The sequence below is a fragment of the Sus scrofa genome, chromosome 13 (assembly GCF_000003025.6).
Source record: "Sus scrofa isolate TJ Tabasco breed Duroc chromosome 13, Sscrofa11.1, whole genome shotgun sequence".
Lineage (NCBI taxonomy): Eukaryota > Metazoa > Chordata > Mammalia > Artiodactyla > Suidae > Sus > Sus scrofa.
The window spans coordinates 9,589,167-9,601,715 of record NC_010455.5 but is presented as its reverse complement, the minus strand read 5'-3'; the positions used below and the strand labels follow the sequence as shown (position 1 = coordinate 9,601,715).

The 12,549-nt window shown below is 39.1% G+C and overlaps 1 long non-coding RNA gene across 1 annotated transcript in view; it reads left to right on the top strand.

Moving 5' to 3' along the window:
• The window catches only part of LOC102158325, a 132,289-nt gene extending 122,110 nt beyond the window's left edge, over nt 1-10,179 (top strand). The window contains exon 3 of the long non-coding RNA XR_002338130.1: nt 10,126-10,179. This is a non-coding gene — a long non-coding RNA (uncharacterized LOC102158325). The remainder of the gene's footprint in view (nt 1-10,125) is intronic.

Here is a 12,549-nt window from a genome sequence, read left to right as displayed (position 1 = left end):
TTCTGGTTTTCCCAGAAACTCCCTTTTGCATAGAGTCTATGTCTTGGAGCTCTCTCAGTGGTAATGTACTATTGTGAATTGGAAATTGGCACTTGCTATCACTTGCCATCTGCCTCTACATGGATTGAATTCTGAGCCACTGCAGCTGCCAATCCATAGCACCCCTTGAATGGAACTCAGGTTGGAGGTCAGGAGTGAGGCATTCTGTGCACTGGGAAAACTGGCAGAACGAGTCTTCAGGTAGATGTTTTGAGGAGAAGATTTTAAGTGCCCAATTCTTGTATCTCCTTGTATCTAGAAAAGGACTAAACTGCTTCCTGGTAACGTCTGCTCCTCATGACTAGTAGTAATGTTCATGAGACCAGCTGCAAAGCAAACTTCTGTAAAATGTGTGCTTGGCTGCCCATAAGCCCTGAGGGAACTCAGGAAGGAAACAAAGAATACCTGCCATCTAGCAGCCTATTAGACTGTAGCCACTCCTACAGCAAGCTCCAAGGAAACTCAGGCTGTGAAAATACAGGATACTGGCCCCAGATAGCTATGGGGCATATCAAAGGAATGATTTCAGTGAGCCCAGACATTTGCATCTTCCCATTAGAGAAGCACTAAATTCCTTAATGTGAGATATCTGATTTTCTGTTATTAGCAGTAATCTTTTGTTTCTACCTCCTGCCCTTTGTTGCAAAATCTCCTCTATATCCTAACTCCCACCTTGCCTCCTGGGAGCAGTTTTCTCGGGGTTATTTGAGATGTTGCTTTCTGGGCTTAAGTCCTCATTTTGCCCCAAATAAAACTTAACTCTTAACTTTTAGGTTGTGCTTTTTTTTTTTTATTTTTTTTTTATTTTTTTATTTTCTCACTGTACAGCAAGGTTTTTTTTTTTTTTTTTTTTTAATTGCACTGGATCCCTATTGTTGTGGTGGTAAGGTATTGAGGAGGGGAAGCATTCTATGCTAAATCTCCATTAAAAATAAGCCAGAATCCCTGGACTGTGACCTTCAGAAATTTCTTAGCTTTTTTCTTTCCTTCCTTCCTTTCTTTTTTCTTTTCTTCTTCTTCTTCTTTTTTTTTTTTTTTTTTTTTTTTAATCTCTATATGTGAGACAGGAAGGCTGTGGGAATTAGAGCTGGGTCATTGCCCTTCTGAAGATAAAGTTCTAGTGTAGTTTTCCTTAAGGGCAGGCCTTTGTTTTGGAGAACAGAACCCTCTGGTTATATTTCAACATGGTTATTTTTTTTCTCTTATCTTCCCAAAGCATATGGACATTTTCTCCCACTTTTCACAAGTGAAAATCTGGTGGGGTTCTTGGAGATAAAACTTACGTTATGTACAGAGACTAGGCCTTCAGGAGTTTTAACTCTAAAGCTAGTCAACACTTAGCCTCCAGAAATGTGTCAATTACAGTTTTTTGTGTTTCTACCAGTTTCTGGCTCTGGTAGCTTCTGCTTCTGGTAAACTGTGATTCTCTATCTCTCCAGTTTTCAGGGCAGTGGTTTGCCATGCAACCTCATTTTTCTGCTGAATCTAAGGATAGCTGTTGATTTTTAGTTTTTCAGATTTTTTTTTTAAAACAATGTTTATCTCTTTAATTGTAGTCCCTTTACTTTTTCATATTTCCCTAAATTTATAAAAATGATTTTCTTTTGCTCTTTGAACTTGTTTGTGAGAGCTGCTTTGATGTCTTTCTGTGCTAAATGCAATGCTAGTAGATAGTTTCTTTTAACTGTTTTTTGTTTTTTTTTTTCTTTGTGCATGGGTGCCGCTTTTGTGGGTTTTGGGTTTTTTTTGTTTTTGTTTGTTTGTTTTTTGCATGTACCATTAGTTTTTGTTTGAAAACTCTTTATTTTTACTAATATATCATAGTAAATGCGAGTTTGCTTCTTCTCAGATATTGCTTCTGTTTATTGCGTAATGATTTGTTTGTGCTAATTCTGTGGAATCTGTCTTCCTTCTCAGTTTGTGGCCTCTGATATTTCTGCTAAGGTTTTTCTTTTTCATCTTTACTTCTATTTTCAAGCCTGGATTCATGGGAATTGCTCCCCTGTCAGAGTTGCTTAATGGTAACTAAATGATTAGAGGTTGTGTCGTCTACCTTTGAGCTATGAAGCTTCTTCCCTTGTTCATGGATCTGTGTGAGTTGGGAGACATATCTACTCATTGTTCCTGGCTTTTACTTTCTGTTGTCACACTCACCCAGGGACAGATACATAACTGCCTTCTCCAGTCTCTCCCAAGAAAGTATGCAGCCTTGCACATGCCCATGACCTTCTGGACCACCAGAACTATGTGGGGACATATCAGGACCTACTCCAGCTGTATCATTTAATGCTAAATTTATGCCTACTCTGATCGTTACAACCTCAGGCTGATTGGCATTGGCCTTTCTTACTTGTTACTAAAATTGCTATTGTTTCTGACAATGCCCAGGCTTGTGGGGATTGCTCCATGTTCTAATAAATATCAAGTTAGCCTGTACCCCTCCTGGCTGAGAAGGAGCTGGTTTTCATGGCTTATACTATCCTAGAATATAGCTGGGCACAAAGGCAGAGATGGGGTAAATGGCAGGGTTGGAATCATAGCAACCCCAGGATAAAATGCCCTAGTGAAGTTCTTACCTGAATTGCTTCAACACACACATTGAAAAACTATCATCACTACACAAAATAGTGACCCAGCTGAATTTATATTATGCCTTTGTTCTGTTTCCAGAGTTCTGAAATTTTTGTTTTTGACAGTTTCATCCGATTTTATCATTGCTTTTAGGGGCAAGGATTGGTATTTACTCACTCCACCACCATTGTAGAAGTCTCACCCAACCTTACATTGTTGCTTCTATTTCCTCAAGGCCAGTTGTTTGCTGAGGCTGAGCAGGGAATCTGAGGATGTGAGCAGGACTCATGGTGATCCAGGGGGATGGGAAAGCAAGCTGACTGAGGATGTGTAATAGGACTGGTTGATGGTTCTGATGTCCCAGCAGAAGCCATGGAACAGGAATTTAGCAAGGTGCTATTTGACCTGTTACCCTGAATCTCTAGTACACCACTGCTCCACTGGAGTTGGACGGATTTAACATTATGCAGGTGTTGGATTTCACCTGGCCAGTTTCTCGCAAGGTATTGGGACAAGAGAACAAAGGATAGTGGTGAGAGATTAGTTCTGATGGTTGACCCTGAGACCAACTCTGGCTATGAAAGGAAGAGAAGCAGTGACAGTGCTTATGGCCACAGGGCCTCAAGAGTCTAGGTTCTGGAAGATTTGGTAAGTTTGAAATAAGAAGGGTATTTGTTTTGAAGTCCTGAGTGAGTTGGAAGTCATTTGGAATTTGACGTCAGAGGTTGAGCTAGAGTAGTTGGGACTGGAAGCCTCAGAAGAGCCTGTTATCTTCTATCAACCCATCTTCCTAGCACCTTCAGATGTGGAGCAGTGAAGAACATTGGGCTCAGTTGGCTGAGGGTAAACTGGAATAACCATGTGATTGAAAAAGAGTCACAAGCAGAGAATGGAGTTAAGACCTAGAATTTGATTATTTAGGTTTCCTTCCAGTTTTCCCTTCACAAATTGGCAAAAACAGCAACACAAAGACAAAAAGGAACACTTTACTCTCTGGCCACATGGACTTAATAGTCTGGTCTTCTTCTGAGCCATTAGGAAGGTTCTGTTGCCTGTTCTACCACTTGGGATCTGGTTCATTTCTTTGACCCCAGCAGCTCCTATTGCAGTGAGCACCCTGTGTATCACAAAGCAAGAGGGAAGATTTGGACCATGATAACATAATTAATAATCTTGTTAGAAAATTGATAAGATAGGGAATTCTCATTGTGGCACAGTGGGTTAAGAACTTGACTAATGTCCATGAGGATGCAGGTTTGATCCCTGGCCTCACTTAGTGGGTTAAGGATCCGGCGTTGCTGTGAGCTGTCATGTAGGTCACAGACACGGCTGGGATCCTGCATTGCTGTGGCTATGGCAAAGGCCAGCAGCTTCAGCTCCGATTTGACCCCTATCCCGGGAACTTCCATATGCTCTAGGTGCAGCCCTAACAAGCAAAAAACCAAAACCAAAACCCAAAACAAAACAGAAAATTGACAAGATAGTTATTAAAAACATAATGACTAGGAAATGCGTAACTTAAAGAGATTATTTCAGTATATTGCCCCTCAAAACTGTTTTTTTTTTTTCTTCTTTTTCTTTTTGGTCATGCCTGGGAATATTGAAGTTCCCAGGCTGGGGATAGAACCTGCAACACAGCAGTGGTCCAAGCTGGTACAGTGACAATGCCAGTTCCTTAACCTGCTGCTCCACAAGAGAACTCGCAAAAATGTTTTTCTTTTCCTTTCCCTTCCTTTCCTTTGCTTTCCTGTCTTTCCCTTCCTTTCCCTTTCTTTCCCTTCCCTTCCTTCCCTCGCTTTTCCATTTTCTTTCTTCTTTTTTGGCTGAACGCACAGCATGTGGAAGTTCCCAGGCTAGGGACTGAATCCGAGCTGCAGTTGCAACCTACACCACAGCTGTGGCAGTGTCAGATCCTAAACCTGCTGCACCACAGCAGGAACTCCAAAAGTGTTTTTTTTAAAAAACTGATTCATTTGGACTTTTAAAAAGTGGTTGATTTAGTCCATTTGACCTGATTGCATATCATCAAGACATCTCACCTGCTCTGTTTTTCACCATTCAGCAAGCTGTCCTGGCTTGAAGAGGTGTTGCTGTGAGGCAGGCAGGTCCCCTGTGCTATATTCTTGGTGCTTTTTTTTTTTTTTTTTTTTTTTTTTTTTTTGGTTTATAGAGCCTCACACACAGCATATGGAGGTTCCCAGGCTAGGGATCCAATTGGAGCTGTAGCTGCCAGCCTACACCAGAGCCACAGCAATGTGGAATCCGAGCCACGTCTGCAACCTACACTGTAGTTCATGGCAATACCAGATCCTTAACCCACTGAGCAAGGTCCAGGGATCGAACCTGCAACCTCATGGTTCCTAGTTGGATTTGTTAACCACTGAGCCACGACGGGAACTCCTACTCCTCTTGGTGCTTAATTCATTTCCTTTACTCATTGTCTAATCAAGGGACTCTTCAAGAAAATATGTGAAGCAGAGCTATGGAACTGATGTGTGATTTTCTTTTCTTAGAAAAAATACTTGGTTTGTCATTAATGAATGTGATCAATGGATCCATAATGAATTCAGCTTTATTGCCTCTGATTCCACATTGTTTGAGTTTTTAGAAGAAAATTAAAAATGTTTAAATCTATTTTCTTGAATTGATTTCTATAGCAGCTAGTTTAATTATGGATCATTAACTGCCTAACTTCAATTTTAATTTTATCAAAGTTTCTTTATTTTTCAATTGGAAAATTTTCTAATGGAATAAATGTTTTCTGAAAGATTCTAATTCTGCCCATCATGGCTTCTGATGGTGGGGGCTGAAGCCTAATCAGAAATAACTAACCATGAAGTACTGGTATTTTTTTTTAATTTAAAATAGACATTTTATAAGGCATCCTTTTAAAAATAATTAACTTACCTCTCTTACACACACACACACAATGAAAGGCATGGGCCTTTTGTAAGAGAATAATGAAAACTCCTATATTATGTTAGATTGAAGCATATGTTTGCAACACTTCAGTGAAGATGGAGAATTGAACATGTGTGTGTATATTTGTACATTTAATTGGCATGGTTAGAATTACATGAAACGTAGCCTCTTATCCCTAAGTGGATGATTTCTTTATCATCCTCATCTGTGAGGCAGTATTTCTTAGTTCATCTTCATATGGAATTCTGATACCATCCTCTTGCAGCCATCATCCCCAAGTTCAAGGACAACATTTATTTCTAGTGTTAGAAATTCAAATGTACAAGTGCTAACAGTTCAAATTTCTACATCTGTATTAAATAAGTAACTCCCCATTTTACTAGCTCCATGGCCTGGTGCAGCCAGCCCCATGACCCTCCTCAGTGATTCTCACCCCAGAAGCCCCTTGGTGGTAGCCTTCACACCCTGCCCTATATGTATCTGCTTAGAACTGGGGACATAGCAGTGACATCTAGCTGTTGCGGCCCTCTTCCTTAGCTGTCCCCCAGATCTTTTCAGTTAATGCTTCAACTTCTTATTTTAGGTCTTTTTACTGGATTCTGTCAGTCTTGGAATGATTTACAACTTCCCATGTAATTTATATTATGGTTTTTTCCAGCAGTGAAATGCCTATCTCTCCTTATAGGGGAAACTTTTTTTACTCCTCACTTTGACCTTGAGATCTGCTCACTGATTTCCTCTATGCTTTTGCCAACTCTGATAGTTTCCATGCTTTCTCTACCTGATTGAATAAATTTTAGTTCCATTTCATTCTGTGAGAGTAACTGGGGGACACTAACCGATGCAGGGTGTGGAGACTCTATCTTACTATGTGTAACATTTTAATTATTTTATTCTGAAGATTTGCCTTTCAGGGCATTCACATTGACTTTGTTAGATAAATATCCTCTTAAAGATGGTATGTGTTTGTACCTTTTGTATAGCTTCCCTAGGGTCATAGGATGAGTTATTCTGGTCATTAACAAAGAAAGTCCTCTTCCATAGAGTGCTAAGAATATTGAGATTTAATTTGAGAGAAATGCATACAACCTAGTTCAGATTACAAGGGGAAAAAAAAAATGTTGCATATGATTTTCCTTCAATCAAGACCCTTTCTTCATCTGCAAAATAGCAGGACTGGATTTGATCATTGATTTTTTTTTTCTTTAACTTTTTAATACAAAAACTATTTCTTAAATGGAAATATTGCTCTAAAACTTATTGGATATGTGGCAGTTTTAAAATACTGTTTCACATTCCTTGACAATATTTTCATTGAGGTTAGGGTCTATTTCCCCTCCCCTTGAGGCTGATAAGGTTTGTGACGGCTTCAACCAGTAGAGTATGGTAGGAGAGGCATATTATGTAATTTCTGAGGTTAAGTCTTGGAAGGCCATGCATGCTCTGGCTTGTTCTCTGGAACACTTGCTCTGGAGGCCGTGAGCTTATCAGGGTAAGAAGCCGGACCACCTGAAGATGCCATACTGTGTGGAAGTCCAAGCCAGTTGTAGAGGCCATGTATAGAGATGTGGATTCATAGTCTCTGTCAGTAATCCTGGTCCAGGCCCTGGAACCCCATCCCCCATCCACTTGAGTCACCCCCAGCTGAGTCTTCTCAGCAGGGGCTCTCCCACCCTAGACCAGAGATGGGCCATCCCCTCTGTGCCCTGTCTGAATTCCTGAGAGTCAGAATCTGTGAGCATAGTAAAATTGGTGGGTTTATTGAAAAGTTATGATCAATTTTGGAGTGGGTTTTTAAAGCTATAGTATATGACCAGAACAAGAGTATATTGGAGCTTTTTAGGATCTCTGGAATTCTGGAGAATAAAAACTGCTTATGATTTCTGGCAACCATGAGAAAAATAGGACTAATGGTGGCCTTTTGTAAATTAATCATAACTTACATGATTTGGGAGACATATTCCAAATATTTCAAAATGTTCATTGTTAATATTAACTATACACTGGAAATAAGAGTATGAATCTTTTTGATGAGAAAGCTCAATACTTAAAGTTACTGTGATCTGAGATTTTAGAGGGCAAAATTCTGCATGGATAGTTTGGGGTATCTTAAAGGACCCTTCTCACTTTAGTGGAAATTTCCAATTTGTTATTGACTCTATGTTTCAATGTCAGTAGGTGTATTCTGTCGGATTTCTCCATGAATTTATTCACATCCAGAAAAATGACACTGTCTTTATTTATAGCTTCTGCTTAGAATTTAATATTTAGAAGAGTTCAGTGACATTTTCATAGTAAAATGACATGAGGCCAATAAAATATTATAGAAGCAGAAAAAGTTCAAATGCATTTCATTTCCATTGATGACACTTGTATGTCATGCTGGAAGATTAATTAAAATCAAGAGCAAAAATTAGACAGTATCCGAAGCAAAGAAAAACTGTAAATTCTTCTTGGGAACCCAAAACTCTTTTCTTGCCTTCTTTTCCCCCTTGGTGTGACATAACATCTCCCTTCTCAGTCATAGAAGAAGAAAATGTCAGTGCTGAAAATCCAGAAGGGGACCAACAGTGGACCTTTTGGCTACATTTTTGTTACATTTATCTAACAGACTAAGACATAGTTTAAAAATGGAGGAGAGGGAGCATGGGATAGTGTTGTTGAAAGGATGGATGAAAGATGGATTGGACCAAATATGCTACTTTTAGTTATGTTGAGATGGTCTCTTTAATTTTGTGTTTGAGTTTTCTGAGAGTATTTTAACTCAGTGCTTCCCCAAGTTCTAGGTGCATAGCAATCTTCTTTGGCTCATGTTAAAATGCAGATTCTGACTCAATAAGTTGGGACCTTAGTTCAGTGGAGCCTAATATTCTGCATTTCTAGCAAACTCAAAATGATGCCTGGGACCACACTTAGAGCAGCAAGAATCTCAATTAACTAGTAGCAATCAGATGTGGTAGGCTTTACTCAGCTTTTCCTAAATGCAATTGAATTTCAGTGTAAATGCAAAACCTGCACATAATGCTTAAATTAATCAAATCAGCGAGTACTTAAGCTTAGTAATTACTTTCTCTAAGTGTCTCTGCAACTTTCTTGTAAGGGATCCATTTCTGAAAGTGACAGTTCTGAAAATGTCGGTGTTCTTATAACTCAGGTGGATACCAATTATTTTATTTTACATAAAAATTCAAGGCAATAGCTCCATGCAGACACAGATTAAAAGTTTGCTTGTAAAACTTCTCCTTTAGCTCTATACCCTAGAATAAAGGTGCATATTTCCCAGGCAATTAAAAAAATTGGTTATGCTTCTTCCTAACTAATTATATTTTAGAAGCAGTCATTGATTTAAAATTTCAATGCAGACATAGTTTTAATATTTTGTTTTCAAAGAGAATTTGAGGTAGCAGATATAATCCTTGGATAGATTATCAAAGAAATACTTACCCAGTAGAATCTTACAATATAGTAAAATTATTAGCATATATAAAGGTTTGTAGATCATAGGATTCTGAACCAGTGTGAATTTTTACACTGTGAAAAGGATGAGCTGTGGTTTGACAGTTTTGATTGATATGATACGAATGAGTAGCATTTGAAACATAGAGGCTTATTTTCACAGAGGCTTATTTTTTTTTTCCTGAAATACAGTGAACACAGAGATAGGAAAATAAGATTTGGAGAATCTGACTTTCAGAAATGTTAGTGTGCATGATAGCAAAACAGTGTTTTATTTTCATTTATTTTTTTCATGAATCTACTTATAATGCACTATAACATGTATATAATCTTTCTAATAGAAACTCAGAGGAGACAGGCTGAAAAAAATCCAGTGTCTAGGGTGCTGAGCAACAAATGAGTCCCACAGCTAACATGCTCTCTGAAATAATCTCATGTGGTTAAGCAAGTCACTAATTAGTCGTTACAGATGTTTTTGATGTCTTTGAACTCTCTTTCAGAGACACAGTTACAGCCCATTAATAATGTACCTGTAGATGGAAAAATTTTAGTTATCTGTGTAGTGTGACGAGTTGGGAAAAGGGACAAATCAGTTTAAGAACTGATGCTGTGTTACATCTCCAGCTGTGATTCTAAAGCTAATCTCACACTTTATTACCGAAAAGAGAAGGGAAGTAATAGGGTTCACAAAAGGCTGCCACACAGGATGCCCGGGGCCATAGAATCACAGTGTTAGAGTGTCTGCCCTAACACTGGCCCTGCAGCAGGAAGCAGAGGGATTAGGAAATAATGTATGTATAGGGCTTTGATCTCTTTGGGGGAAGTGGCTGTGCAAACCCAAAGCTTTATATTATTGTTATGACTTTTCTTCTAACCTATGATTTTTCCACATTAAGCAGGCTTGTCAATTACCCACCTGTGTCCTGTTCATGCCACCATGAATTTATTTCTCATTTTTAAAGTTTATGCCTCTAATTGAGAGACACTGATGTTTTTCCAGATTCATCCTGGCAGATTAATACCCAACAAGAGAGTCCTGCTGTCAATGGGCATTTGAATTATGTCAGTAAAACTGCCTTTGATGGCAAGGATGCCAAATTACGCTCTTCACTAAAATCGTTTTGTGCTTCTTTCTAGCTATGTGATTGAAAACTGCGGATGTTTGAGATCATCTTTTACTGCGTTTATTTGGTAAGTAAAATCTTAAATACATTACACCTCTTTGAAATTCATCTTCTGATGCCTTTGAGAAAATATTAAAAGAAAATTAAAAAATAAAAGACTTAGTATCTCTGAAATTTAGCTTCTAGAAAAGTCATCTTTTCAAGTCAGAATCTGTTTTTGAGTAATTCTTTAGGCTGAAGAGCCTTTTGTAATGGTGTAGCTGGAGCAGATGACAGTTGAGCCAGAAGGGGTACGAGTGGGAAGATTTTGCCTCTCCAGGCACCCAGTTTAGTGAGATGGCCTATCCAGAAGGTCCATCAGTCTGTAAACTCCCAGTAGAACACGTAATGTTATTCTTGCTGAAGTCTGCAGTGACTTCCACAATGAAAGTCTGCCAGTTTCTTCTTAGAATGGTTCCGTGGATGTTGGTCTTTGGTAAAGAATGTTCTAGTAATGCTTTCTTATTTTAAAAATACAGGATGAATTTTTCATACTTTTGGATGCAGGCATACATTTCACAGTTCTTTGCCCTGATGGAAAAGAAAGAAAGGGGTAGAAAAGGAAGAAAGAATAAATACCTGAATTGTCAGATCTGGATTCAAGGGACATTGATGACATGTGAAGTACCCTGTGTCATATGTTTCCATAGACATGTGCCTTTGGAAACCCTTGATGTCTCTGAGGGAAGGTTATTGTCCCATCATATAAATAAGGCAATGGAGGCCATTAAATAGGACATGACTTACTATCCACACAGTAAAAATGATAGAGCTCCAATTCAAGTTCTCAGATCTTCTGGCATAGAAATCTGGAACATTTAACATTATAACACATTCATCAGAAAAACTACTGTATAACACTGTGCTCTGGCTACCTATGGCTGTATAGTCGCCCTAAAAACCTAGTGGCTTAAAACACTAAGTTTTGCTAGTAATTCTGCAGTTTGGGCAGAGTTAGCTTGGAGAAGCTTGTCTCTGCTGTACTCAGCCTCTGCTGGGCTGCAGTCATCTGAAGACTCATTCACTCATATGTCTGGTGGTTGATGCTGGCCACTGGTGGACACCTCAGCTGGGATGTCACCCGGAACGTCTCCACATGGCCTGAGATTATGACTTCCGAGAGTCAGTAGGGAGACAGTGCACACACACTCATGCACATTCAGAGAGAGAGACAGACAGAATCTCTACCTGGAAGGAAGTCGTATGAGCTTTTCTTTTAAACTAGTATTGGAATTCCCATAGAGTCCCTTGTATGACTTTTTAAAATTAGGACTGAGTTACTGTGATTGGACCATATTCAAGAGGAGAGGGATTAGCCCCCACATGTTGATGGGAAGTGTTATGGACTGAAATTCTCTGTCTTCCCAAAATTCCTATGTTGAGATCCTAACCCCCAATGCAGTGGTATTTGGAGGTGGGGACTTGGGATGGTAACTAGGTCATGAGGGTGGAGTCCTGATGAAGGCATTAGGCTCTTGCAAAAGACCCCAGAGAGCTCTCTCCCCACTCTGCCCATGTGAGGACACAGTGAAAAGACCCAGGAGCAGGCTCTCATTAGACACTAAATCTGTTGGTGCCTTGAACTTAGATTTCCCAGCCTTCAGAACTGGGAGATAGAGGTTTCTGCTGTTTATGGGCCACCCAGGCTATGGTATCTGTTATAGCAGCCTAAAGAGACTAAGATAGGAGGAATATCAAAGACTTTGCAGACGTGTGTAAAAACACTGTGTACTGCCTAGAAACAGAGGATTTCCTTAAGTTCGGTGAGCAAGTGCAATCAATAGGCAAATATCCACCCTGCAGACCTGTATTGCTTCTCACATTCAATGCAATTCCTTTAGAACCTGGCTTCCCATGGTGACATTTCATAAATGGCTATAGGGCCCCTGGGTGGGAATTGGGGCCAGTCTATGGGTGCAGCATAAGTTATAGTTTTTAAATATTGAGACACACAGTATGCAGGCCTCCATCTGTACTCTTGCCTTGGGCTCCATAAAAGGTAAATGAAGTCCTGTTGTAGAATAAAGCATATGGCACCACTTCTGAGGTCATTCTTGTAGCCAATGAAACTAAGGTTTACTGAAATTTGGGTCCTGCTTCATATTCTTTAGAATTTGTTACACATAGTTGGTACATTAAACTTTCTGTTGTTCTCAATAGGAAATAAATACTTTTCAATGCATTTTCTTGTATAAATTCCCAAGACTAAAAAATCTCTTGTAGATATAATATTTTGATACTTCCGGATCCCACTTGACTATTAAAATTAATAATTGAAATCCTGAAGAAAAACTGGACAAGTAAATTCAGTGCAGAAAATTACCTCAAAAAGGCACAACAATGTTTCCATGTTTAGATATCTTGTACCTTGTATGAAATTCTAGCAGGTCTCACCCCT